At 52.0% G+C, this 26531-nt stretch overlaps 1 long non-coding RNA gene across 2 annotated transcripts; it reads right to left on the bottom strand.

The window, feature by feature from the left end:
- Positions 1–10242: 10242 nt before the first annotated feature.
- LOC135973474 (uncharacterized) lies at positions 10243–26136 on the bottom strand. Of its 2 annotated transcripts, XR_010590314.1 has the most exons (4): positions 20070–26136; positions 19004–19284; positions 18306–18500; positions 10243–13314 (listed from the first exon to the last, which is right to left on the bottom strand). It is a non-coding gene; the product is annotated as an uncharacterized LOC135973474 (long non-coding RNA). The 2 variants fall into 2 exon arrangements; XR_010590313.1 differs by lacking the exon at positions 10243–13314 and having other exon boundaries at positions 17856–18500.
- Positions 26137–26531: the final 395 nt, after the last annotated feature.

Raw genomic sequence — 26531 nt, 5'->3', positions numbered from 1 at the left:
CTGTATCTTCCGGCTCTAGAGCAATTCCTCTTCCTCCTTCACAGTAGGGGAAAATTTCGTGTCCGAAGTATAAAGCTTTTCCTTTGTGAGAATAGCTCCTTTGCTAAGAAGGAGCTCCGTACCAAGAGCCACCACTTTCCTGGGTGTCCCAGTTTCCTATGTGCTCTCCCACGAGAAAGGAAGTGGAGCTATTCCTTATTGCCCTTCAGCGGCTGCTCTTTACCAAGAGAGTCCACGAACGCATGTTATGTTGCTGCTTTAGGAAGCACCGTCAGCTCTTGCTCACAGTGACAGAACGGTATCAGTGCTGTCGCTTGTGCAGAGAGACGTTTGCACAATCGTTATCACGCTGCACCCAAAGACGCAGGCATAGTTAAATGGCGCTTGCTCCAGCCCATTGAGATCATGCACACCATCTCCTGCACATTTATTCCTGTTAGTGCTGACGGTGGAACGACAGAGGGCATCCCACCGGCCTTATTTAGGCAAACTCCCCTTGGCCGGCAAAGCACCAAAACTCAAGCCCGGCCAAAGAACACATCTGGCACGGGGAAAACCCGACAACTCCTAAGGCAAATCACTTCACTACTCTGTTGGGAGTGGCTCCCTTTGATTGAACAGGATGGGAGAAAAGAGAGGAAGCCAAAACCAGCTAAGAGCCTGTTGAAAGAGATGGGATTTGCGGTGATCCAGAAAAGGCGCTGAGGGCTCTCAGCTGAGAATGCTGTGTCCCTGGACTGGTCCTGGTCCAAATAGCAGGATCAAAAGCAAACACCTCTTGGTTGACCTTAACTACCAGGCAGGTAATTAGGCACAAGATTAAGAAAGTCTTCGGTGTACCAGCAGGCAGACCCTGTGGAAGGCCAAATTTCTCCCTATCTTCGGGACCAAGGAACAATTCTTCTCGGCAGTGCGGTGAATTTCAAGCCAAGATAGCCGCAACATTCTGCATCTGTTTTAGGTCAGGATCAATTTCAAAGGAAGCAAATGATGGTCTCCGAGTTTCCCAGTCCTAGTCATTGCTAGGACACTGCCTCTGAGAACTAGGAAGACAGGCAGAGCCAGTTGTGCATGAAAAACAATAACCTTATGGTGGAGGAAGTCAATGTACACTGAGTTCCAGTTCTGCACATTATCCAACAGGTGCCATACCCTGCCTTCTGTTACTCAACCCCACTGGATTCCCAGCTGTTACCGAGAGAACATGCTTCTCTGATTGCTTTTGCTCTCTCTCCTCCAGTGATACAAATAACATGGTGAGAGTTGGTAAGTCTCAGGATATTGGGTGCTTAGAGCCCCAACTTGTGGTGGCATTTTAAGGAGAGAATCTTTGCTTTCTTATAAAATAAAAACAAGTTTCTAGACCTCATGGCTGCAGAGAAGGTTAAAAACACGATCCCTAATGGCTCAAAACCCAGAAGACACGTTAAAAAATGTGTTACTTTTAAATCCTACATGCAAAAAAAAAAAAAAAGTTAGAGAAATATAGTCACATTTAGGTTTTGTAAAACTAAAATCCAATAGTTTCCATAATTTTTTAAAATTCCAGTTAAAACCTTATTAAACATCCCGCTGCAGTGTTTCCAATAGCAATGTGCTAGCTAGTGAGTGACAACCTAATAGTGAAAGTGAGTGTAAACAAACTGTAAACAAAAATGAAATCTACCAGTTTATTTCCATTGCTCAAACTGAGAAAAATAGAACAATTTCAACAAACAAACAAGCCAAAAAATGTCCTAGGAAGTAGAACACACATTAGATTAACAACATTCTTTTAGTCCTAGTAAGGTGAAGTGGCATTTGTAACAGAGATTAGAAAATTTCTTTCTTTTTTCTTTTTAATATATGACTTTTAACCTGACAGTTTCCTTGTAACACAGAAACAACCATTATCCAGAATTGTTCAATCCTATGAAAGAGTGCTGATTTACAAGAGCTGGTCATTGCACGATGCATTGTCATCTAATGTGTAACGACCTGAGACCATTAAAATCATCTTACATGGACTCCTGTAGAATTTGAACTCCAGCCAGAGCAAAGCTGGTGGGAATATCCCACTGGCCACTCAGCTTTCCGAAGTCTCCAGTCGTTCCCTTTCCAAATGTAAAGAACATATTTTGGAATGTGTGTCAAATAAGCCTCCGATGCCACCTCTACATTCTTCTCTGGGAGGACATTGCCTTTATATCAGACTGTGGAGGATGTGGAAAATGGCTGTATTTTCTGTGAAAAGTATGTGACTCAGTTTCCCCACTTGCTTTTGTATTGCTACCCACTTGACGTGAAGGGGTTAATCTGTTTTCTGCAACAGGAGATAAGCAATGCAGTGACTAGGTGAAGGTATGTTGACAAACCACAGAATGGTCTATCAAGAATGGTCATCATATGACTGGAGCTACCTTGGAGATCCAATGGAGACCAACCCCCCAGAGCTTTGACTTGTAACAACTTCTGACCAAGGGGACTCTTTGAATGGCAAATTACCTGTCTGACCACAACCTCTCCTCTACCGAAGCCCAGGAGTGACTGGATCATGAGACAATGAACAGACGTGTGCACAGACTTCAGTAACAACCCAGTTCTCCCACACCCAGTCGAGGAGATTTGCTGTAATCACGCAGTCTGCCCTCCTTCCAGGCAGGGCAAAAGTGGGCTCACCTACCCGATCAAGCCAAAGCTGAAGAAATAAGGTGAGATACATGTGCATAGGCCTCGCTTTTTCATTCTATGCCAGCATCCCGACAGCCTGGATTCCAGCCGACTCACCAACACGGTCTGGTTTTGAGAAGGCTGCCCTGTGTCGCTGCAAACACCTGCTGGCTGTGCGGCTCCCGAGACGCGAAGTCTCCAACATAGGCGAAAGCTCTTTTGAACCTGCTGAAGGAGCCATGGCAAGAAACAGTGGTGCTGAAGCCAGGGCCCCAATCTCAGAGCAGTGGGGCCCCACCTTGAGGCCCAGCACTAAGAGGGTACGTGGCCGGGGAGCCTGCATAAAGGTCAGAGACAGAGCACGGCCTGGAGATTCTGGACACAGGCCTAGAAGCACTTTTGGAGTTTTGGACCAATGCAGCAAATTGAAAGCTCTGTATCCTCTTCCGTGCAAGCCCCGGTCTCTGTAACTGCAGGTCCAGGGAGGCAGCCACCCTGCCCTTGGAGGTGCAACTCCGTAAGTAGGGTGACCAGAAGTCCCAATTTTATAGGGACAGTCCCAATTTTTGGGTCTTTTTCTTATATAGGCTCCTATTACCCCCCACCCCCTGTCCTGATTTTTCACACTTGCTGTCTGCTCACCCTAACCGTAAACAATCTGTAGCTACCCCAACCAAGGACAAAGGGCCAATTCTCCTTTCGCGGACACTGGTAAAAACCAGGAGTCAGTCGGTCATGTGACAATGGTGTAAACAGGACATCAATGACAGGCCCAGAGTCTGTGGGCTAGTCTGTGCTTGCACTTACGCCAGCCCCCTCAGGGAAGTCAATGGCCTTGCCGGAGTGTGACAGAGCAGAATGGGGCCCTCTGCCTGCTCAGCTATCACAATGTGTGGAGGACGTCCGCCCCAGCGGGAATCCCAGAGGAGTCTATGAGAACCCTCTGGCCAATGGCAAAGGAGAATCTGGGTAGAGCTGGGTGGGGAAAAAAAACCCCAATGTTATTTGCCCACCAAAAATTTGATTGAAATGTTTTGATTTCTTGTGGGAAATTTCTAACAGAAACAAAATGAATATTTTCCATTTCATTTAGAAATTGTCTGTAGAACATTTAGCCAAAAAGGACATTCCCCACCCACCCCTAAATCAGACCAAACACAAATTTTTGGCAGGAAAAACTGAAATTTCTACCAGTTGTAGATTTGGTTTTATGTCTCTCAATCCCACTGATGTTTCCACCCTAGTCCTTACTTTAAAGGCACCTTTCTCCTTTCCCAGAGACTATTGGTGCTGTCTACACCAGTGGTTCTCAAGCAGGGGTACGCATATCCCTGGGGGTACTCAGAGGTCTTCCAGGGGATACGTCAACTCGTCTAGATATTTGCCCAAGTTTTACAACAGGCGACATAAAAAGGATAGCGAAGCCAGTACAAACTAATATTTCATACAATTACTTGTTTATACGGCTCTATATACTGTACACTGAAATGTAAGTACAATATTTATGTTCCAATTGATTTATTTTAGAATTATATGGTAAAAATGAGAAAGTCAGCCATTTTTCAGTACTAATCTGGCTGTGACACTTCTGTATTTTTAGGTCTGATTTGTAAGCAGTTTTTTTAAGTGAGGTGAAACTTGGGGGTACACAACACAAATCAGACTCCTGAAAGGGGTACAGTCGTCTGGAAAGGTTGAGAGCCACTGGTGTACACTGTAGATGCATTAATGTCAGGAACAGGATTCTTATTCATTATAGCATGTGCAGTTTTCATTCAGGAATGGAGCCAGTTAATACGTTATGATGCCTCTTGGGAGGGTGAAAAATCTCCCTGAACCTGAGGCCAGAGGAAAAGAATTTCCAGACAAGTGTCTTGGCAGGGCTGTGAGTAATGTCCAGACAGCCAGATTGCACTTGTAAAAGCTAACCCAGCTTTCTATGACGTGAGACCCCAGCAATCGCATTGAGAGACACTTTATCAGCTCTCTTGGCAGGGAGCAGGACAGCGGAGAGTGGTACGCTGTCAGACGGCCTAGAAACTGACACCTGTCCACTTGGAAAGCATGCATAGAAATGCCAGAATCCTCACGATGCCCATGGACATGTGGTGTCAATCATACAAAGGGCCATATGAATAAACCTCAGAGGCGGGCTTGTTTTGCTGGTTCTGTGTGGGGTATGGAGAGGGTTAAAAAGCATAGTCAAGGAAGAGTCTTTGGCAGAGTTATTCTAAGGTGCATACATGGGAGAACATCACTGTGACCACTTAATTAGTCTGCTCTAATTGGGTATAGTTGCAAAGTAGTTCAAATTCCCAACTTGAAAACGGAGTTACTATTTTACCAGAGAGCGATTAAAAGTAATGGAGGTCATCAGCAGACTCAATGGGGCCCTCCCTGCCTGTCAGGACTCGAGATGTCTCCGTCGTAATTGGCAATTGGTCTTTAATATTTTGTTCTGCGGTTTAGGAACTCATTGGACTTCATTTTATGGATAAAAGCTACTGATCGCAACCCCAGCTGTCTTTCCTCCCTTAGCGGCGAGGGAGGGGGATGCTGCTTGTTCGGTCTTGCCTAACAGTGGCTTGTACGTTTCGTAAGTTCCAAAGAATTTCCTCATTTGAACAACCAGGGAAGGATCAAGCCAATGACGGATAAAATCAAGTCCTGTTTGAAAGGGGACCTTGATCCTCCTGCTCCCCCACCCCTCCCCAATCACATGCAGGTGCTTTAAAATCTGGGTTCCTGTGGACATTTTAAAACATGTAGGGGAAAAGGATTAATATGGCTTGTGTTACCCATGACAAGAGGCAACTCCCAAATGGCTGTTGCTACTGGTGACCTGCTCGTGAGCTACATCAAATTCCCAGGGCCTGCTGAACTCAACCGTTTACCCCTGCTGCCACCCCATTATCCCTGCCAGCCTTCAGGGGGCACATGGCACGATTCATTTGAATTCTGAGCTTTTACGGATGCCAGCAATTTCCTACTGGCCCGCGTTTCGACAGAGAGACTGCAGACAGGGCCCTCCAAGCCACAGCCACCTCCAGGGCTTCCCGCGGCTCTAGACGGATGTGAAATCCTCTCCGCTCCGTCCGTGTCCCCCCTCCACCCCATGTCCCAGTAACCCCCCTCTGGCCGGGGAGCCTGCCCATTCCTGGAGCCTCAGCTAGGGAGGATTCTTCAAGTGCAATGTGATGCACTCACCCACTCCGTCCATGGACTTCTCAGCCTGGGACCAAGGGACAGACTGTATCCTCCTACCGAGAGAGTCGGGGAGAGGCAGGGTGGGGCTGGCAGCCTGCTGGGCGGGGTGTGGGGAGGCAGGGCAGGCGTAGAAGCGTTGGCTCTAGAGGGCAGCATGCCATGGAAGATGCTCCCACCAAGGGGCTTCGGCAGTGTCCCCTGGAGGGAGGGTGATACAGTGGGGACAGCATACGTCCCTTCCCTGCGCCCAGAGAGGGACCCAGATGCTCACAGAGGCAGCCGGTATGACGAGGCCTGAACTCAGCTGCCCCCTACACTCAGCACCATCCAACAGGCCCAGGCCTGTGTCATTTGGAAGGCTTTGTCGTCACGGTGATTTCCCTGCCACAGGTTGCGTAAAACTCTCCCTCAGCCCAGAGCACTTGGGAGATGGAGAGACAGCAGCAGTCAGGGCACCCACTGGACTGCCAGCCGCCAGTGGTCGGATGCTGCCTCCGGCCCATGCAGACGAGCCTGCAGCCTCCTGGCTGGGTGTCAGTGTCCAGCAAGGGAAACGCTGCTCTGACATTGTGGGCAGAGCCATGGCACAAGATGGGATGGTCAGATTAGATGATCATAATGGTCCCGTCTGACCTTAAAGTCTATGAGTCTATGAACTTCATTCATACGGGGTTAGAGATACCTTCTGAAACCCCCCTGTGGAGCCAGCTCCAATCTCTGGCTCCCGCCTGGCCCTGATCGCATGGCCCAGGAGATGGTCTTTGGTCTTGCCCTAAAAGACTGTGAAGACGTAACGAATTACGCATCTTATTAGAAGAGTGATGGGGCCAGATCCGCAGATGGGCTAAGCCAATAGAGCTTCGCTCATTCACCCTAGCTGGAAATCCGGCCAAGGGATCCAGATCCAATTCACTGGGATTAGCTGCCTTTGCTCCCATCTGATGCTGTTTCCCTAGAGTGAATCTCACTCACCGGCGTGGAGACACCCCCAGTTCCAATTCATTTTCAGACAGCGTCATTCTCTTACAAGGAAAGGTCTGGCTGGGTATGTTTCCATGAGCTTTACAGCTGTGCGCAGACCTCTTTGACATCTCTGCCATTCAGAGCCAGGCCTGCATGAAAACCCACCATCCCAACAGTTCAAATGCTGGGGACGCTCTCCTGGGGCAAACTTTGCTCATGCCCATCTTTCTCTCTCGCCCAGCTCCGAACACAACATTTCTGATTTATATTGCAGTAGAACCTAACGGTCCATTTAAGAGCAGTGTCTTGGGTGCTGCATAAACACATTTGAGGACATGGGTCAATGGGAGTTGTGCATCTGAGGTCAATTACACCAGGATTTTCCCTCTCACCTCGAAGAGCTTACAGTCTAACCCATCTGCCTTTTCCTCAAGGCCTCGTTCTCCTCTCCTGCGTTCTTCCCTTTCTGCAACATTTTATGTTATGCTGAATTTTCTCTTTCCCTTTTAAAATTCTCCCAGGCTCTTAATTTTTTTTTCTTACTTGGCTGCATAGTTCTGACATCTTTTGAATCCCTGTGTATTCAGTTTTCATGTCTTGCACCACCAGTATGTTCTGATCATTTAAACATGAGTTCTTGGCATATTATTCCTGCTTGACACAAATTTGTGCATGCTCCCTAGAAAGAAAATGATCCTTCATTATCCGGTGCTATGTGCTAAGTGAGCTATGGACATTATGCGATGAATAAAGGCAGCAACTCACATCATAATAATAGATGGATAAAAGGCAAGAAACAGCTTTTCTTTGAGTTGGATCCTGGTATTAATTTATATATTGTGGGCCAATATGTGCTCCAAATTACTCCGGATTCACACTGGTGTACCGCCACTGAAGCTACCAGAGTGACACCATTGTAACTGAGATCAGAATTTGCCTCCGGGTGTCTTTCTGCATGCAATGAATGTACACAGTGATGGCTGGGCCTGTACAGTAGCCCAGATTTATGAACTTCAAACCCAGATCCAGACCCTTGGAACGGGTCAAATCCAAATCCTCTGATCCAAATAGGCTGGGATTTCCAGGTGCTGCTGGCAGGCCAGATCTCACTCTGCATTCCGTGGCCTGATCTCCTCTCTAGCTGAGTCTGAAGCGTACTGCGAGATATCACACCAAGCTTTGTGCTGTAGAAAGCCTCAGTAGTTCCCCGATAGTCTCTCCAGCGCGTGCCGTGGGGTAGCTGACTAGCCCTAGAGTATTACTTGTAAATTTTAAGTTTAATTTAAAAAAAAAAAAAAAAACCCTGACCCCTCAATGAGTTTTCATTTTAAAGCAACGTATCGATCTTCACTAGAAAAGCGAGCGCTCCCAGCAGAGATGAGTGCGCGAGCAGCTGAGGAGGAAGTGGTCAGAAACCTCTCATTTCCCTGCATGTTTGACCATATTTTGTTCTAATTTCTAACCATCTCTTCCCCTTTTGGGTTTTCTTCCCCTAGTGCCCATTCCCATAAGTCTTCCACTTGCAGCGATGGGCTGGCTGGCACTTTAAACACTCGCTCCATGAATGTTCAGCTGGGAGCTCTGGGACAAGCCTGGTTTATTGAGACTTTTAAATAAGGCTTGAACATGACACAGACAGAGGCCACCAGCTGCTGCAGACGGGGCAGCATTTTGCTATTGCTATTTTTTCCCTCCTCTAGCTGCCCCTCCCACCGTCCTGGGCCTCCTTAATCAACTTGCCATTCTAGTTTAAGTCCTGAGTTGGGAGCTCTCTGCAGCTCCGGTTCACCTCAGAGCAACCCAGCTACCTCCTGAGAGCAGCTCAACTCTGCAGCGGGGAAACGGTGGTTTCTCTGTGACATGCTGCTTCAGGAGAGCGTCGGAGCATCTCCTCATGCAGGATGCACTGAACTCTCCATCCTCCCACTCATAGGGACTCCTCTAGCAGAGTTGAGCAAAGGGCCTGCTCTCCACGCCGGCTAATCAGGTCCTGTTGGGAGCCGAGCCAGGTGTCTTGCTGCTCTCCCCCTCCTGGAGGTTGGTTGGCCTTGCCCAGGGGAGTTGCCGCCTCCTGCCTCTGGTGGCAGTTCCCTCCTCAGGGGCTGCGTAGAAGGGGAAGCTGGTTGGTAACATCTCTGCTGGGCCCAGCCGCTCAGCTGTCCTTGTGTCGCTGAGGAGTTTCTGACGACCTTCTGACACTCCAGCATGTGAGACTGAGATGGCTGTGGGGTTCCAGAGGCCAGTCGGGCGCCACACTGAGAAGCCAGGGTCCAATCCCCTCTCTTCCTGTTTTCCTCCTTTGGTCTCGTCTTCCTTCTCCCGCTCTGTCCCTCCTCCCCACTGTTTTCTGGCAGACCTCTGACATGCCATTTCTCCCCTTTCTCCTACCTTCTCCCCCCACTTCCTTACTTTACTGCCAACTGGGTCTATTGCAGGCAGAGGCTCTGAGCACATGGTGTCCCAGAACGTGTGAATATTTAAGCATGTGAGGAGTTCTGCTGAAGCCAATGAGCTTAGTTGCTTAATACAAGTCAGGAAGGTTGCTGGATGGGAGCCTATGATTGGAGTTGCGCTAACAACCACCACATTATTTACAGCAGGGTTTCCAGTACATTTCCCTGGTCAGCGTGGACAGAAATGGATTCCCAAGAACCATGAGTGGTTTCATACTGTTACAGGGGTGACCAGATTGCACTGTTACACCCGGATTTCCAAAGTCCTTTGGCTTAGCAGGTGAGCACTGCTCAGGCTTGGAAGAAAGGCTTGTATTGTTGTTAGTTTGAGTCAGGCTCCCTTGCAGAAGCTGTGGCTAGCAGCAATGGACTTTGCACTCTGCTTCAGGCTCTCTGACTAGAGTCACTTCCTGAGGCAGAGTTGCTCCCTGGCAACAGGGATTTGGTTTTTGGGCTGAGCTTTCTGAAAGCAAGGACATCACCTTCTCATGGCCCCAAACCGCTGCCAGACGTCTCGTCTCCTCCGCACACACTGCCTCTCTGGCCCCACTTCCCCATTTCTTCCTCCTCTCACCCAAACGGCACTTGCAGGTCACTGCACCGAGCAGGGTCTGGGCTTTGACCCCAGCTTGGACAGAAATGAGGAACGCTGCTTCCCAGAACCAGTTCGGTGAGTCAGCTGAGGATTTCTGCCCACGAGCCGCAGAAGGGACAAAGCAGTTCTCCCACAGCACTCAGTGGAAGCATTCACAGCGGTGGTTTGCTGTGGACCTGTGAACCACGGTTTGCATGCCATGAAGCGGAGCACACCACCAGTGTGGATCCAGGCTGTTACATTAACCCTGGCTTGGCTGTAGCGTGGCTACACTCCCTCCTGCCAGGTTCACTCCAGGGACGGAACCGGAGGCCGAATTCTATAGCAGGAACATAGGATACAAAAGCCTTGATTTCCTTAACTTATACCGTGCTCGGCATTGTCTGAGTCTTTACCGAGAACAAGAGAACTCCGTTTCCGAGGAGAACTCCACATGCTGAGACCAAGCCCAATTCCCCGTCTCCATTCCCCCAAATGCAGTTAGGGGCCCAACTCTGATCTCATTCAATCTAATGGGAAATTTGGTCACGGACTTCAGTGGGAGCCGGAGCAGGCTCTAGACCTGGTTCTAACACCTCATAACTGAAACAGTTACGAGATTAAAGGAAACCAGAGGACTAGAATCTACACAGGTGAGGCTGGAGGCTTGCCTCGTTCTGAATGCCTCAGTGAGCGTAGCACACACAGCTTCTTCATTTATTTGCACTCGGCACTGGTGTTGCCGGCACAGGGGCCCGAGGACAGCAACAGTGAGGTTCGGTGCCCGGAGTGCTTCACGCCAATAAACATACCGGGGTGGAGAAACAATCAAAGTTTATTTGAGATCCCAAAGTGGTGCAAGGAGACAGGCAAGTCTCAAATCGAGCACACCAGCAAAAACAGTTTCTCTCTTCTTTATACATTTTACAACTAAGCCCCCCTCTCTACCACCCCTCCTCTACTCCCCCTCCCCTCTCTACCGAAGGCATGTTTATACATTTAAGCAACTAAATCATTCTAGGGCTATAAATCTAGCTTGTTAGTAACTTCTCCCTAAACAGTTATTTGGTCCTGTTTACCCTTAGTTTATTACCCCTTCCCCAGCTAGAAACATGCAAACCTCATCATTATGGTTTGGTACCTGGCATGAACAAGGTCGTAATTGCTAACTGGCTATTTACACATTCCAATTCCTGTCCTTGGTTGTTGAGGTCGATCAGAGTTAAACATGGAAGGACAGAGTTTAAACATGGAAGAACTCTGGCTCAGGCAGGCATAGTAACCCCAACACTGGTGCGACATATGGCTGGGCAGGGAGCCCCAAGGTTTCCCTATCTGCCGAGCTGTCCATCAGTTGTGGATCTAGGAAACACAGGCACGAGGATCTGAGGCTGAATAGCATCAAAATGGGATATTATTGAACAGAAGACAAATCAAATCATGATGCACCGCTGATTTTCCTACAGAGCTCAGCTCCTGTTGAAGCCTCTCAGTGCAGTGTCAGATTTCCCCGGAGGGTGCAGAGAAGAGGGGCAGCTGCTGGGTGCTGAGAGCTTTGGAGATCCAGGCACCATCACAGCATTCCTGGGAGACAGGGCAGTACCCACCCCATTACAGATGGGGACACGAAGGCAGAAAGACTACAGCCCAGAGCACAGGGAGTCGACGATGACCGACCCAGTCTGACTCGGCCCTTTCATTCTGAAGATCCCCGGTGCAATGATCGTAGATAGCAGAGCTTACAGCAACCAGTCTGCACAACGCAAGCTTTCAGGAGGGGAAGTGACAAATAACGTCTCCATTTTAAGCCATTACGCCCGGTCTTCATTGGTGCTTTGGGTACAGAGGGCAACCAATGTGCATGATGAATGGAGCTAAACTTCAGCTAATGGCCACCTTAGGAATAATGAACTCGCTCATCAGCCCAAAGGGATGGGGGAAATAAATCCTCACCCAGAGTCTGGCTGGAGCCTCTGCACCTGTGCTACTGCTGAAGGATTCTTGCCTTTTTAGGCTGTTTTCTCAGAAGCATGGGCCAATTAGATTTAGGACAGAGGCGGTCCCTCATTTTGACAGCCCGAGCTCCGAGGGGGAGGGAGAAAAGCCGATTCTGTGAGTCTCTCTCTCTCCGTTTCCCTGTTTCTGATTCATACCCTGCAGCTCCTCTCGAGGAAAGGGCTCGTTGGCAGTGGGTACTTATGATTCATTATCTCTGCTCGTGATCCAGTGACACATTTATTGCCAGCAAAATGGTCCTGCTGCCAGCAGGGTAACCACAAAGGCTTGCACCAGGGGGTGTTCAGGAGCTGTGCTCGACGCAGAGCAGACAGCTAGCGTCTTGTTCCTGCTCTGCCCACCACACCGGGTGTGGCTGGGATCTGATACAGAAGCCAACAGTTCGCTGCGCAGCCGCCCCCACCAGCTCTTGTAACCGACAAAGTCCTCCTGCCAGTGCTGCAGAGAGGGGAGGCCAGGCCAGGGGATTGCAAGCCTTTAAATCATCTCTCGCCCCTTTCTGCACGTGAGACAGTTGCATAGGCAATGTCTTCAAACCGTTCCCAGCAGGAGAGGGTGGGAAGGGGGGTTAGGAGCACAGACTGAGTTTGTCTTGGACACCAGGCAGCTCTTGGAACTCGGGGGGGTCACGGCATTTGGATCTCAGCTCCCCGCAAAGCGCCTCTCTCGTCCCCTCAGGGGTGAGAGCGGAGGAGGGAAAGGCTCTGCCAGGACCAAATGCCAGCCTGGAGCAAGAGGCTGAATCGCCTTTATCCTCCATGGAGCTGCTGCCGCTTCCAGCCGGTCTGTACTTGGCACATAAAGTCTCAAGTTGCAGCTGTCAATGGCCAGAGGCTGCAAGCCAGTTGGATCTGTCCCCAGGGGAATTCCCCCAGCACAAGGGATCTCCTTGCATTGCCCAGAGCGGGCTAGCCTGGCTCTACGAAGCCCGTGCCCCACGGCACGGCGGTGGCATTCCTGGAGCTAGCAGCCACAATGACTGTTAGTTATTTGTATTACCGCAGTACCTAGGAGCCCCCGGCATGGGCCAGGGCCCCACCGTGCTAGGCGCTGCACAGACAACACATAGTCCCTGCCCCAACGAGCAAAATGGCCCAAAAGGAGTGTGGGGAGCCGGGCACAAGTCAGGGCAGGCTGGGAGGCTGCTCTTACCTGCACAAGAGGCTGAAGCAGCTCCCGGCAACCCCAACAAGAGGGAGGTGCCCCCAGCCCCTCAGTCTCCATGCCAAGCTCAGTTCAAGCACGGGCAGAATGCAGCCCAGAGCAGCTCAGCAAGTAGCGCTAAGCGAGCTCAGGCCTGCGGCGAAAGCGAGGTGCCCATCCTCCTGCAAGGAATCCTGCGATGTAGGAGGAGGGCAGGCTGCTGGTCGGGTGTCCTAATCCGCAGCCCCAGGGACTTCCCCGCCGTGGCTAGACCTGCCCTGCCACTGGCACGGCGTAGAGCTGCCTTGCCTGCAATGACAAATGCTTTTAAAACATTTTATTAAGTGAGAAATCTGCCTCCCCTCTTCATGCCAAGTTTGGATACTGCACAGGGCTGAATGCAGCACTAATGAAAAAGCATCAAGGATTTCTTGTCATTGAGTTAAGCTGGCAATGAGATGGGAGCCTGGGAAGAGACTATCCATCCCCCAAGAAGTCTAGAAACACAAAGGGCCAAACTCTTCTCACTCCTGCACTGGTGTAAATCTGGATTAAAGCCCCTGACTTCTATGGTGTGTACTTCCCCCCCGGGGGTAAAGTGAGAGCAGAATGGCCCTACCTAGGAAGGGCACACAAGTCCTCCGTGTTCGGGAGCTAGACAGAACATTGGATATCAACAGAGACGGTTATGCAGGGGGTTAGCTATGGAATAGTCACACATTTAATCCGGCATTTCTGACCCACCCAAAACCGCCGAGTGACTCAACTACTAGTTTAGGGTGAGCAAGAAATGCCGTTCCAGGCCCAGAGAGATGTTTTCCTAGGAGTGGCTGGCTCCATTTGCATCAGTTTTCTTGGGCCGATCCTTTCATTAATGATTAATCGAGAACGTGACCGGTGAGTCATTTCACAGCCCACCCTACGCACTGAAATGGGAAGAACAGCAAGTCAGCCTGCTGCTGGGAGCTGTGCACTAGGTGATGCTAATCCTCAATTCTCATCTGTGTGTCAATTAACAGCGTAGCTAAAAACAGAGACTAGCAAGTGCTCGTGCACTGAATTATTTACTTCCACTTTACCAAGGACACTGGGGCAGCACGTTGATTTTCCTTCTTTCCCATTCCAACCCACACAGTCGAAATCACAGAGCAACTGCTTTGTGTGACCCCAGAGCCCGGGATTGTTCAATACTAGTGTTGGCCGGTGAAGCAATGGAACATGCTGCGGGAATTCAAACTTCACCTGGATCATCTTTGTATCTGGCAGCCCGCTAAGGGGAGCGCGAGGCGGGGGGATTTCCATCCTGGGGTCTGACGCCCCACCTTCCTGTCCTGGTGCTTTCACACGGCACCTTTCCAAGCAGAGACCTTGGGAGGGGCTGAGACACTGCCAGTCCCGGCATGCACAGGACTGGAGAAGGCGCGCCTGACTCTGGGGATCTGCCAGGGGCAATTAGGGGGTTTGCAGATTCCTAAGTAATCAGGGCGGATTTAAAACTGGTCACTGTCTATCTCGGAGGCTCTTGGGCCCTCAACGCTCTCCGAGGCCACGCAGCTCTGCTGATGCCTGGGGTTCCAGAGAACTTGACAAATGTACATTTCAATACAAACTACAGGCAAACGCTCAACACTTTAACCACAACTAAATTGCAGCCCCCTTAGCTAGGGGTTAAACAGACAGCACACAGCAACGTGCGGGCTTAGGATGGGCAGTAAAGCAGACCTTAACCGATTGAAACAAGAGTGGGGAATCCAAGGAGGCAGAACATTTGACCAGGCCACTGAGGTTTTGTTAGAAGACCACTTCCTACAGCAGCAGGCCCTGGTAGCACCTACTCAAGTCCTACCCCAGATCGGCTGGTAAGAGTTCCCGCAATCACAGCATACAGGCTGGGTGGCCAGCAGAGCACGTGTCTCATGGGACAGAGCCTTGATTTAATGGACATTCCTTCCTGCCTGCCTTTCCGATTCCTTCCCCTACCCCCACCTCCCAAATCAGATGCTCCTGCACAGTTCTGGACAGCTAGCTGTGGGCTGACATGGCCTACACTTAACATGTAGATTAACCTAGTGATCGCACTCAGGGGTGTGGAAAATTGACACCCCTGAGTGCTGTAGTTAAGCCGACCTAACTCCCCCGTGTAGATGTGGCTGGGTTGACGGGAGAATGTCCATCACCCTAGCTATCGCACTCAGGGAGGTGGATCAGCTACATCGATAGAAAACCCCCTTCCATTGGTGTAGAGGAGACATCGACATTCTGGCCCTGCAGCACCCGCAGCATAGCTGTGTCCGAGCTGAGCGCTGGCAGGCGATGTTTGCAGGCCAGTCTGGAGGGATAGGGCCATAGGAAAGGACTGCGCTTTCTGGAGGTCTCATGCCAACAGGAGAAACTGTGAAAAGTGAGTCTGCAAACGAGCTATTGTAGCAGGCATGGGGCTGCTTTGGGGCTGAGGGCTTCTTGCTGCCTTGCACACTGGTCCCATGTATTGGCGACTGGATTCGCTTTTTTATTTTTGACATTTTTTTAAATGGCCGGTTGTAGCAGTGTCGCCTTATCTGGTCCGGATTCTGGATAGCCACTGCCTCAGTTTCCCCTCATGCAGGCAGGCGCCCCGACATTCCCAGAGGGACTCGCTGCCAGGCCCAAGTCTCTTTCTAAGCACATGTTTATTCCTCAAACATAAAACTTTGGCAACCCCTCAGAATAAAAGCACTTCCTCTGCCCACCCCGGGCTCCAGCTTCTCCCCTGGCCTCTCTCTGCACGGAGAGTGACACACCCTCCCCTCACCCTGCTTCAGGGCCGGCGCCCAGCTCCTCTCAGCTGCCCCCTGCCCAGCTGGCTGTGGTAACTTAGCCGGGCTGACTGGCCCCATGCCCCCTGCCCTTAAAGGAGCAGCCGCTGTTACACCACTTCAGCTACAAATGCTTTGCACTCAGCTGTGCTGTAGACGCACGGCTGTGTCCGTCCGGGCCTGTTACTGCAGTAGGGCACGGGACGGTCAGAGGACTCGGTGCAGAAGATCTCCGGTGCTATCCTGTGGCTGAATGTGGGGGTGAAGGCATAACACCCGGGCTGCTGCATGTGGCATTTTGAATTTCCTGCTGGCAGTTGGTCCTCCAGTGACTGGCAGCACTTTCTGTTCGGCAGCCAGTGCGTTGCTAGAGGGTTGAGGATCAGCCTCAGCGGGCATGAGAACATGGTGAGTAACATCTGAGACGGACAGCGACAACCGCTCCTTTACCAGAGGTCACAGACAACGATCAGTTGCTTTCCTCTCCTCAGCGTCAGGCACCTGCATTCTCCGGTGCAGCCTTTGCGGGAGCCAGATGCCTCTGGCTAAAGCACACCGTCAGTGCAAGACGGAAAGCAGCTCCTCTGAGAAGGGGCAGCAACGAATCCTGATCTCTAAGCGCTTGGCTTTCGCTTTAAGAGCCTTGCTTGGTTTGGGTTTCAGTGCCGCTTTGCCAGGCCCTCCACCCGAGCCCCTCTGCGGATCCCAGCACCTGGGCAGCGGTGCTCCGAACTCCCCGCGCTCCAACTACAGTATGTGGCCCGAAGAGAGACGGGCAGGAAAACTGGGAGGAAGCCCATGCTCGAGCCAGGGCTGACCGAAGGGATGCTTGGAGGCAGCCGGAAGCGCACACAGCAGGACAGGGCCACCCTTTCCTTTCTCTTGGGGACTCGGAGAGGACGGATGGGGCAGACGTCTGGGCACCGGACTTGGGAGACTGGGGGTTCAACTCTCTGCTCTGCCCCCGACTGCCAGGGTGCTACTGGGTGATGTGACGGCTCCCCGCATGTGCAATGGGACATTGGCTCAAGCATGATTAAGTGATGCAAGCACTCGCTTCCTGGGGTGCAGGAGGATACCTCCATTAAAGACTGTGAGGTGCTCAGACCTGGGGGGTCCCACAAGTACCACAGAGAGCAACACCTCATCCTGTGTCATTGAGGACACTTCTGGGTTCCTCTGTGCTCCTGGATTCCCAGCTAGGGGCAGGGCCTTGATGTGAAATCACTTCTTCCTTTGCGCAGCTCCCACCTGGCTCCCGGGCCTGTGCTCCGCCCTTGGAGACCAGTCCCCGACCCGCCATACAGCTAACGCAGAATGGGGCACTTCACACCAGTTAGCCTAGGGCTGCACCCGCTCCCTGTTCGCTGCCAAGTGCCACTCAAAGGGCCAGATCCCAAGCCGCGTTTGGGCAGCTTTGTGCTTCTCCATCAGGGCCGGCTCCAGGCACCAGCGTTCCAAGCAGGTGCTCGGGGCGGCAATCTGCAAGGGGCGGCACTCCGTGTGTTTTTGCCGCTCCAAGCAGCGCGCCGAATTGCCGCCGCGGATGGCGGGGGCAGCCCGTGTGCCGTTAGGGCAAAGACAGTAGAGCCGGCCCTGTTCTCCAGGAGCGTAAAACTGCCCTAAAGCCACAGAGGAATCCCTAGGCAGCACAGCGCTGTCATAGTGGCCCCTTTGCCATCTCATTAGTGGCATGCGGCTGGCACAAGGGGCTAGGAGAGGGTTATAGCAGGAGCGGGCAAACTTTTTGGCCTAAGGGCCACATTGGGTTTCGGAAATTGTATGAGGGCTGGTTAAGGGAGGCTGTGCCTCCCCAAACAGCCAGGCGTGGTCCGGCCCCCGTCCCCATCCAACCCCCTCTGCCCCATCCAACTCCCCTGCTCCCTGTCCCCTGACCGTCCCCTGAACCTCCACCCCTGACTGCCCCCTGCTGCCCCATCCAACCCCTCCTCTCCTTCCTGACTGCCCCCCAGGACCCCTACTCCATCCACCCCCCTTCCCCATCCTCTGACTACCCCGACCCCTATCCACACCCCTTCCCAGCCCCCCGAACTCCCCTGCCCTCTATCCAACCCCCCACCCCCACCCTCTTACCGTGCTGCCTGGAGCACCAGGACAGGCAGCCGGAGCCAGCCACGCTGCCACCGCACCGCACAGCGCACCGGGTCAGGCCGGGCTCTGCAGCTGCGCTGCCCCAGGAGCTCACAGCCCCACCGCCCAGAGCATTGCGCCGGCAGCGGGGCGAGCTGAGGCTGCGGGAGAGGGGGAACAGCGGGGGAGGGGCCGGGGGCGAGCCTCCCGGGCCAGGAGCTCCAGGGCCGGGCAGGAGGGTCCCGCGGGCCATAGTTTGCCCACCCCTGGTTTATAGCCACCACAGCCGCACCCCAACTGCTGTAACAACCCCACAGGGCCATCGGCGGCCAGAGCAAGCCACCGTGAGCCTTCCCCAACTGGCTTCCCAGAGAAAGGCTGCGTGGCCTGAGGCAGCGTGCAGGAACGACTCACTCCTTGCTTACGGGCAGGTTGGTGGATATGAGCGTTTCTCCCCTCTCTAGACAGCACCCGAGACTTCGCCGGTGGCCTCTCCATGCACACGAAGGCAGTTGTCACTCAACCAGCGGAGAGGTACTGAGCTCCCTTGGCATTTAGCAAGGACGACTCCGGCAGGAGATGAATTCAGTGACCTCCAGCTGAAACAATCTTTGAAGAGACGTGAGAGGAACACTCTAAATTAATTCTGAACTTAAAAAGGAAACTAGATTATTCCTCCCTGCCCTCTCTGGGCCGACCCTATCAGGATATTAGAACAAACATATTACGGGGTTGAGGAGTGTGGAGGGATTCTCAGACTCCAGCTTCTGGGGCAGCACTTTCTATTAACCGGACAGAGCCCAGATACAATGCTCATTATTTTCCAGTGAATGGATGTAGAATTTATACTAATTCCCAGTGGAAAAGAAACCCCTTTCTGGGCAAGAGCGTGGCGGGGAGGCGCTCAGAGACTACAGGGCTGGATCTGCTATAAACACTTAGGGGATAGCTAAGGGCAGATTGCTGTGCGTTTTCCTTCTCCTTTTAAGTAAAGGCCTTGCTGACACAGCCCTTCAGCAATTGGTTACGTTCTATAGGCTCTTTACAGGAGAAGGGGTTGAGATTTATTCAAAAAATAAAATTAGAGGAAGGCTGAAATGGTCACCACTCACGTAGATTTTCAGAAGAGCCTCAGTGATTGATGAGCAACAAGATAATTCCAGCATCCGTCTAAAGTCCACCAGAGCCGACCTGACAGGTCTCAGAGTAGCAGCCGTGTTTGTATCAGCAAAAAGAGCAGGAGTCCTTGTGGCACCTTAGAGACTAACACATTTATTTGGGCAGAAGCTTTCGTGGGCTGCACTCTAACAGGGTGGGACCCTCTTTGTGTTCTGTGTTCGTACGGCGTCTAACACAAACGGGGGCCCGCGCCATGACTGGGGATTCCAAGGTGCTACAGTAATACAAATAATAAACTAGAATAATCGTCACTTCGCCAGCGCTGTGGTCTGACAGCCAGCAAATAGTTGAGTGCAAAAGCAAAGGCTGAATGGGTTTGGACCTAGACACCTACTGGGATTTTCAAAAATGCCTTGGGCCTAACTGCTGCTTTAGGAGCCTAAGTACCTGCAGCAGGATGGACTCATTGCTGGCACCTCCCTTTGCAGCTGGGAGTAGCATGGCTGGCTCTCCTCCTCTAGCATCCCCTGTGGACTGCTGCTCCGGTCTGCCTCTTCTCATGACTTAGTCCTCCAGCAACATCATGTGGGTGTGACGGGATCCCCAGGGTGCAGCCTGGGACTGTGGGACCGCTGTGCCCCCTTGACTCTCCAGCCTGGGCTGTCTCTCACAATGCCTCGCTAGTGACCAGCAGCAAACCCCTCCAGGCGCTGTGATCACTCAGCACAACAGCACGTGGAGCCCCACACCCAGCTAGATTCCACGAATGCTCCCAGAGCCACTCATGAATCACACGGAGAAAGGCACCAGAGTCAGATCCCCTCAGCTCCCAGCCCGGGACCCCAGGAATATACCATCCTGCACTGCACAAGACGAGCAACACAGATTTATTAATTGGTTCACCACTTCATCAATGGAAAGTGGACATACACCAGCCTTTGTAAACCTGAGCAAATTTGCCACACACTTCATACAAACTCACTGGTAAAGATAAACAGCTAAACCAATTTATTGACTATAAAAGGTTGATTTTAAGTTGCGTAGCGTAGGTCGACTTACCGCGGTAGTGTACACATAGCCTTAGTTACTTGCAGCGTTGGTGGGGGCAGGAGAAAGAGTGGACACATACTGGGCTCTGTCTGTTTTATACCCTCAGTCCATGTGCTTAGAAGACAAGTCCAGGCATGTCTGGGGCAGTGCTGAGTTTCCAGGCAAGGTTGAGGAATTCCCCTGGTGTGGCTTCATGCAGGTGAGTCATTGCATTGTAGCTCGTTGCTGGACAGTGGCTGGTGATGGATTGTTTGAAACCCGCCTGGGTGTTGGCTACTTTCCTTGCTGTTGCCTCTGGGGAGCTAATCTCTGGCTGATGCCCCCATTTACATCATGTTTTAGCGGCAACCATACAACACAATTCTCATAACTTCACATGCATTAATGATCTGCACACACCTCTACCCCGATAGAACGCTGTCCTCGGGAGCCAAAAAATCGTACCGCGGTATAGGTGAAACCGCGTTATATCGAACTTGCTTTGATCCACTGGAGCGCGCAGCCCCGCCCCCCCGGAGCGCTGCTTTACGCGTTATATCCGAATTCGTGTTATATCGGGTCGTGTTATATCGGGGTAGAGGTGTATATGGATAGAGAAATGACTTTCAGCAGATCATAACATTTCCCCTGATCCCTTACAAGGCCTGCTTTAGATGTAGGCTCACGATGATATGAAAATGAGGAATCTGGGGGTTACAGGATGCTCCCCCAAAGCACAGAATGTCACAGTGGGTTCCACCCCTTCCGAGGTAACAGAAAGTCCAGCAATAACGAATGTCTGATCCCTCCTGCAGGTCTGCTGCTCTCAATTCTGGGCCTAGTGATCCATACACCCTGCTCTCGGGATGCTCAGTCGTCCTTATTCCCTTCCCAAGGGCTTCACGCCACCTTTCCCCTGGCTGGTCAGGGAGCCCAGGCCTGCCTTATACACTGGGCAGTCGAGGTTCAATCTGCCACACTCCTTGTATTAATTTAGATAGAATAGATGGGCATAATCCAATCACAGCCCTACATTAAACAGTGTTAAACAAGGTCTGGGATTTGATCTACCGAGACCTCAGCCTGCTTAATACCATGGCAAACACTCCATAACATTCAGACTAAGGTTAGAAATGTATTAACTGAAACGCACAAAAGGAAAAGACTCAAAAACAGATAAAGAGCATTAGAACTGAAATTGATTGTTTATGTAAAATAAACTTAATCAAAACCTACCAAAGTCCTGTCTGGAGGCAGTGAATATTGGTTAAAGTCTCTTATTCGGTGGCACAGTCCTTCCTGGTGGGGGAGAACGGCTTAGCTCTGTTGTTCAATTCTGAATTGAGACCGATACTCACGTTCTTGCCTTAGACAAAGCAGACAGATAGAGAAGGGAGGGAAGAGGTAGGATAGTAAAGGTGGGGGAAATATGGCTTTTGCTGATGTTCTCAGGATACAGGGCGGCTGGTCAGTCATGGATGGATGCTTTGGGCTGGCAGATTGGCCAGTTCCTCTCACCTCCGTGGTCAGGGACATTGTCTGGTCAGGTCCCTCTCTTTCACTGCTCCTTCTCAGGTGGGACAGAGGTGGATGACCTGTCTCATCTCACTGTGCTGGTGCCATACAGTCCAGCTGATTTCAGGATCAAGTGAGAAGCTGAGAGAAAGAAAGAGATAGGGTAGGAGGAAGATCTGGGGCAAAAAGGAGCACAAGGGAGGGGGAAGGCAGAGCGGGATCTCACGTGTCAGGTTGGGGTCCTTGCTGATCCAGAGATGATGGTCAAGCATCTTCCCCCAAGGTTTGACAACAATTCTTCCACAGCAGCCACGGCGATGGTAAAATTTCTTGTGGCCTCCCCCAGAGTCTCTTTTTAAGGACCCCAAAAGGCAGCAATGGGCAAAACCACGCATCCTCTCATTGTTTTTTCCACCAGTTAGGCCTAACTTCCAACACATCAACTTCAGTTCCTTGATTTCCGATTCTCTGCACCTTAGGGTTGCCAACTTTCTACCCTCACAAAAACGAACACCCTTGCCCCATCCCTCATCTGAGGCCCTGCCCATGCCCCCCACTTCTACGAGGCCCCGCCCCCACTCACTCCATACCCCCTCCCTCTGTCGCTCGCTCTCCCCACCCTCACTCACTCGCTCATTTTCACCAGGGGTGAGGGCTCCGGGCCAGGGCCGGCTCCAGGGGTTTTGCCATCCTAAGCGGCGGGGAAAAAAAAAAAAAAGCCGCGATCGGCTTCATTCTTTGGCGGCAGGTCCTTCCTCCGAGAGGGACTGAGGGACCTGCCGCCGAATTGCCGCCGAAGAGCCGGATGTGCCGCCCCTTCCCCATTGGCCGCCCCAGGCACCTGCTTGCTGTGCTGGTTGGTTGAGGCAGTGGGTTGGGATGCAAGAGGGGGTGAGGGCTCCGGGATTTGGGATGCAGGAGGGGGCTCCAGGCTGGGGGTTGGAGCATGGGAGGGGGCTCCAGGCTGAGGCAGTGGGTTGGGATGCGAGAGGGGGTGAGGGCTCCAGGATTTGGGATGCAGGAGGGGGCTCCAGGCTGGGGGTTGGAGCCGAGGGGTTCGGAGTATGGGAGGGGGCTCTGGGCTGAGGCAGGGGGTTGGGGTGTGGAAGGAGATACGGGCTCTGGGCTGGGTGTGTGGATTCCTCCAGGCAGTGTGGTCAGGGTGCAGAGAGCAGGGGGGGGTTGGATGGAGGGCAGGGGAGTTCGGGGTGGTGGTCAGGGGGCAGGGGTGTGGATAGGGGTCGAGGTGGTCAGAGGGCGGGGAACAGGGGGGTTGAATAGGGCAGGAGTCCTGGGGGGGGGGGCATCAGGGGGCGAGAAGCAGGGGATCGGATGGGGGCAGAGGTTGGACCACGTGTGGCTGTTTGGGGAGGTGCAGCCTCCCCTAACCGGCCCTCCATACAATTTCCGAAACCTGATACGGCCCTCAGGCCAAAAAGTTTGCCTGCCCCTGACGGTCCGCACCTCATCCCATCCTTCTAATGAGTACACGGTAATGATGGGACTTCAGGGCTGGATCCACACATTCCGATTCAGGGCAATGTACAAAGCAAACAGCCAGGTCAGATGGAGAGGAGCACGTGTGTGTCACATGCCATGTCCATCAGACTTTATCCACCAGGGAAAAGCTAAACCAGGTCAAGACCATGCCTGGCAGCAACACTGCCACTGGGTCTCCACCATTTCCATGTTCACAGCCCTGGCAGTGCCCTGACGCTAACGAGCCTGCGGCATTTCTCAGGGTTTCTGTTCCGTGATAGACAAGACTCTGCACTTGGGTACCTGCCAAGCCATGCAAACCTGACCTGGCGCACCAGACCGTTCAGCAGACAGCCATAGGGAGCGCTTTCCGATGTGTGCCCACCTCTAGGGCTCTGAGTGATCCCAGATGGGTGGGGAGAGGAATACGACTGGAACATCTCAAACTAAGGGCTTGGCTCCTTGGAGCGTGACTCCGGAATAAGAGCGGCCACACAGAGTTAATACGCTTTAAATTCACACCCTTCCTTATTCCAGATTCATTTCTGCGTGTAGACAAGCCCTAAGTGCTAGCATAAAGCCTTAAAACCAACAGCTTCTTTTCAAAGGGCTTTTTATCGCTTTAACATCTCCTATTAAATCTCTCTCTCTGTTTAAAGCAAGGGTTAGCTGGCTGCTTTCTTTGGAGAGGGTTTTTCTAAATCCACAGCTCTTTGGGGCTTATCCAAACATTTCTTCCTCCTTTCTGCGTCGCCTCATAAGAAATAGATCAAAGTGATCTATTTATTCAGCACTAAGGCCGGATTGGAGAAAACACTGTCTGCCGTCGGGACCACAGAGGCCCATTCAAATGTAGAGCAAGCCTTGAAAAATGGATTTTTCCCCAGGCTTCCCACTGGAGCTCCGACAGTGTAAAAGCTAAATGGAGATTTTATTAAGCTTGGCTGCCACATTCAGCCGTGCTGCAGTGGGAATGGGCTCTGGTGTATATTTCCAAATGGCACGTGCCCCGAATGCACTATCATGTGTATTCTCTTACATTCTGTACTGTAGCTTCATCTGTGAAGCACCGTCCCCATTCTGGACAGACGTTTGTAACGTTCCTACCATCAGAGCAGCTGGGACATTCTGGATCGCTGGCAAAGCTCATTCATAGCTCTCTCATTTCCTCCTCTTGCTTTCAAAACGTTCCCTAGCCCAGCTCCCACTGAAGTCACTGGAAAGTCTTCCATAGCTGCGAGGCCACAAGCTATCCTGAGATGGGCTGATGGGGCCTGGGGCTGTCTGGTCTGTATTGTAGGAAAGATGCGAGCTCTGAATCCTGGGCTAGAGCTGTTAGACTTGTGGAAGTTGAAGATGGTTGTGGAGCAATACACACTTTTGGTCTGGCTGTGGGCTAGCTGAGGGGGGCACGGCTGAGCTGCCTTGGGCAGATGTCCTTCAGCTGAGGTCTCTCGGTTTTGTCCCGTTACCCCTGCAGACAGGCTGCCCTGAGCCAAGTCCCCGGGTCCTCGCTCCGGCGCCCTGCTGATGAGCACGCTGCAAATGGGCAGATTGGTTTTGATGGCACATCCCTGAACTTGGCTTTCAGACCCAGCTTGGAATCTCTCTAACGCCTTGCTGGTTGGATGAGCCTTATGCCAGCAGAGCCCACGTGGCTATGCAGAACAAGCCAGCCGGGAGCATCCCCCTCGCCTGCTTCAGCCCTGGTCACTTCCACTCCGCTCCGCTCCAGGAGCCACCTCCCAGAGACACCGCGGCTGCTGCAGGCTGGGCACGCTTGGCCTCATTGCCCAGCGGAGACCAGCCCGCGGAGGCGACACCCAGCTGCAGAGCTCTCCCTCCGCCAGCCTGGAGAGGTGCCAGCCACCTCACAGCACCCCCTCTCCTGCCCTTAGAGCCCATGGGGGTGCTTCCCGTGCGAAGGGAGCAGCACAGCACGCCCCTCTGGGCCTGGCCTGAGCAGGGAGGCAGATTTTGGGGTGATTTCCAGCCAGGATATAGCCTCCTTCCTGCTCGCTGGGCCACTGCCATTAGCCCAAATCCAGCCCCTGCGCAGCGCCCCTGCCAGGCGCCACCCTCGCCAGCCTCCCAGACTGCAGTGCAGGTAACTCTGGCTCTCCCCGGTAACAGCACTTACTGCAGATGCTGCTGGAAAGGTCACCCCGGCACAGAGCTTATTTAAGAACAGATCTATAGGTTCGTCTTTCACTCTGACGAGCAATCGTGTAAGCTTACACCTACCAAATCCGCTGGCCTTGTTCCCGGCCGCAGAGACGTGGGCAGGCACAGCTGGCCACGTGGAGTCAAGGCCTTAGTGTTAGAGAGAGACACCGGGGGGAATAAACTCACACTTTGCCATTGCAAAAGGCTCTTCCGTCGAGCTCGCCCTGTCACTGGAACACTTGGAACCGCTGCTGTTTCTAGAGTCAGAAAAGCACCAAAGCCCTGATGGTTGGAAATAAACGAGACATTTCCTCTTGCAATCAGCTTGAGCAAGAGTCATTCATAGAAAAAGTGGTAAGTGGCTTGACACCCAGAGGGAGACAGGTAACTTGCTAGGAGCAGTGAGCTCAGAATGCGCTTACATTAAAAAAATGGTAAAAAATGTTCTGTACTTGGGTTGTTTTCCCCCCAGTAAGTGGCTTGTTCTACTAAAGATGAAACAGGAACTAAAATGTTTTCCTCTGTTTGCATCAGCTTCCCCTTCGCTGTAGCATGCTCCAAGAGAGTGCAGAAGGCTTGCAACCCGACAGCGAGAGGAAAGCTCACACGGTGGTTAGACTGGGACTGAAGAAATCTGTGCTCACTTCCCAGCTCTTCCCTGGACTTCATGGGGCAGCTCACTTTGCCTCTCTGTGCCTCGGGTCCCCGTATATAAACTGGGGATAATAACCTTTCCTTTCTCCCACCCTTGTCTGACTTATTAGCCTGTAAGATCTGCAGGGCAGGGGTTCTCTCTTACCACGTGCAGCCCTTAGCACCATAGGACTCCCAGCCACTGGAAAAAACAGTCACCTTTCAGTGAGAAAAATCTCCATCTTACGATGGGTTTCAGAGTAGCAGCTGTGTTAGTCTGTATCCGCAAAAAGAACAGGAGTACTTGTGGCACCTTAGAGACTAACAAATTTATTAGAACATAAGCTTTCGTGGACTACAGCCCACTTATATGCATCCAAAGAAGTGGGCTGTAGTCCACGAAAGCTTATGCTCTAATAAATTTGTTAGTCTCTAAGGTGCCACAAGTACTCCTGTTCATCTTATGATGCTGATCCTCGAATATCCCCCCAGCCCCCACTGCAAAGGGAGAGTTGTGTGCGCACAAGGCATGCCTATCCGACCCTACAATAAATGGCAAGGGAAGTTCCCAACCGTATTCCTTCCCAGGGCTTTAGAACAGGACCTCCGGGGGAGCACGCTCTGAAATGCTTCCAGTTCCATGGACAGGCAGAACTGCAGGGTCTCCATGACTGGGTAAGACTCACTGGTTTTCAGAGG

The sequence above is a fragment of the Chrysemys picta genome, chromosome 9 (genome assembly GCF_011386835.1).
Source record: "Chrysemys picta bellii isolate R12L10 chromosome 9, ASM1138683v2, whole genome shotgun sequence".
In the NCBI taxonomy this organism is placed as follows: domain Eukaryota; kingdom Metazoa; phylum Chordata; order Testudines; family Emydidae; genus Chrysemys; species Chrysemys picta.
The sequence above is the reverse complement of the archived record's forward strand: the minus strand, read 5'-3'. Positions and strand labels throughout refer to the sequence as shown.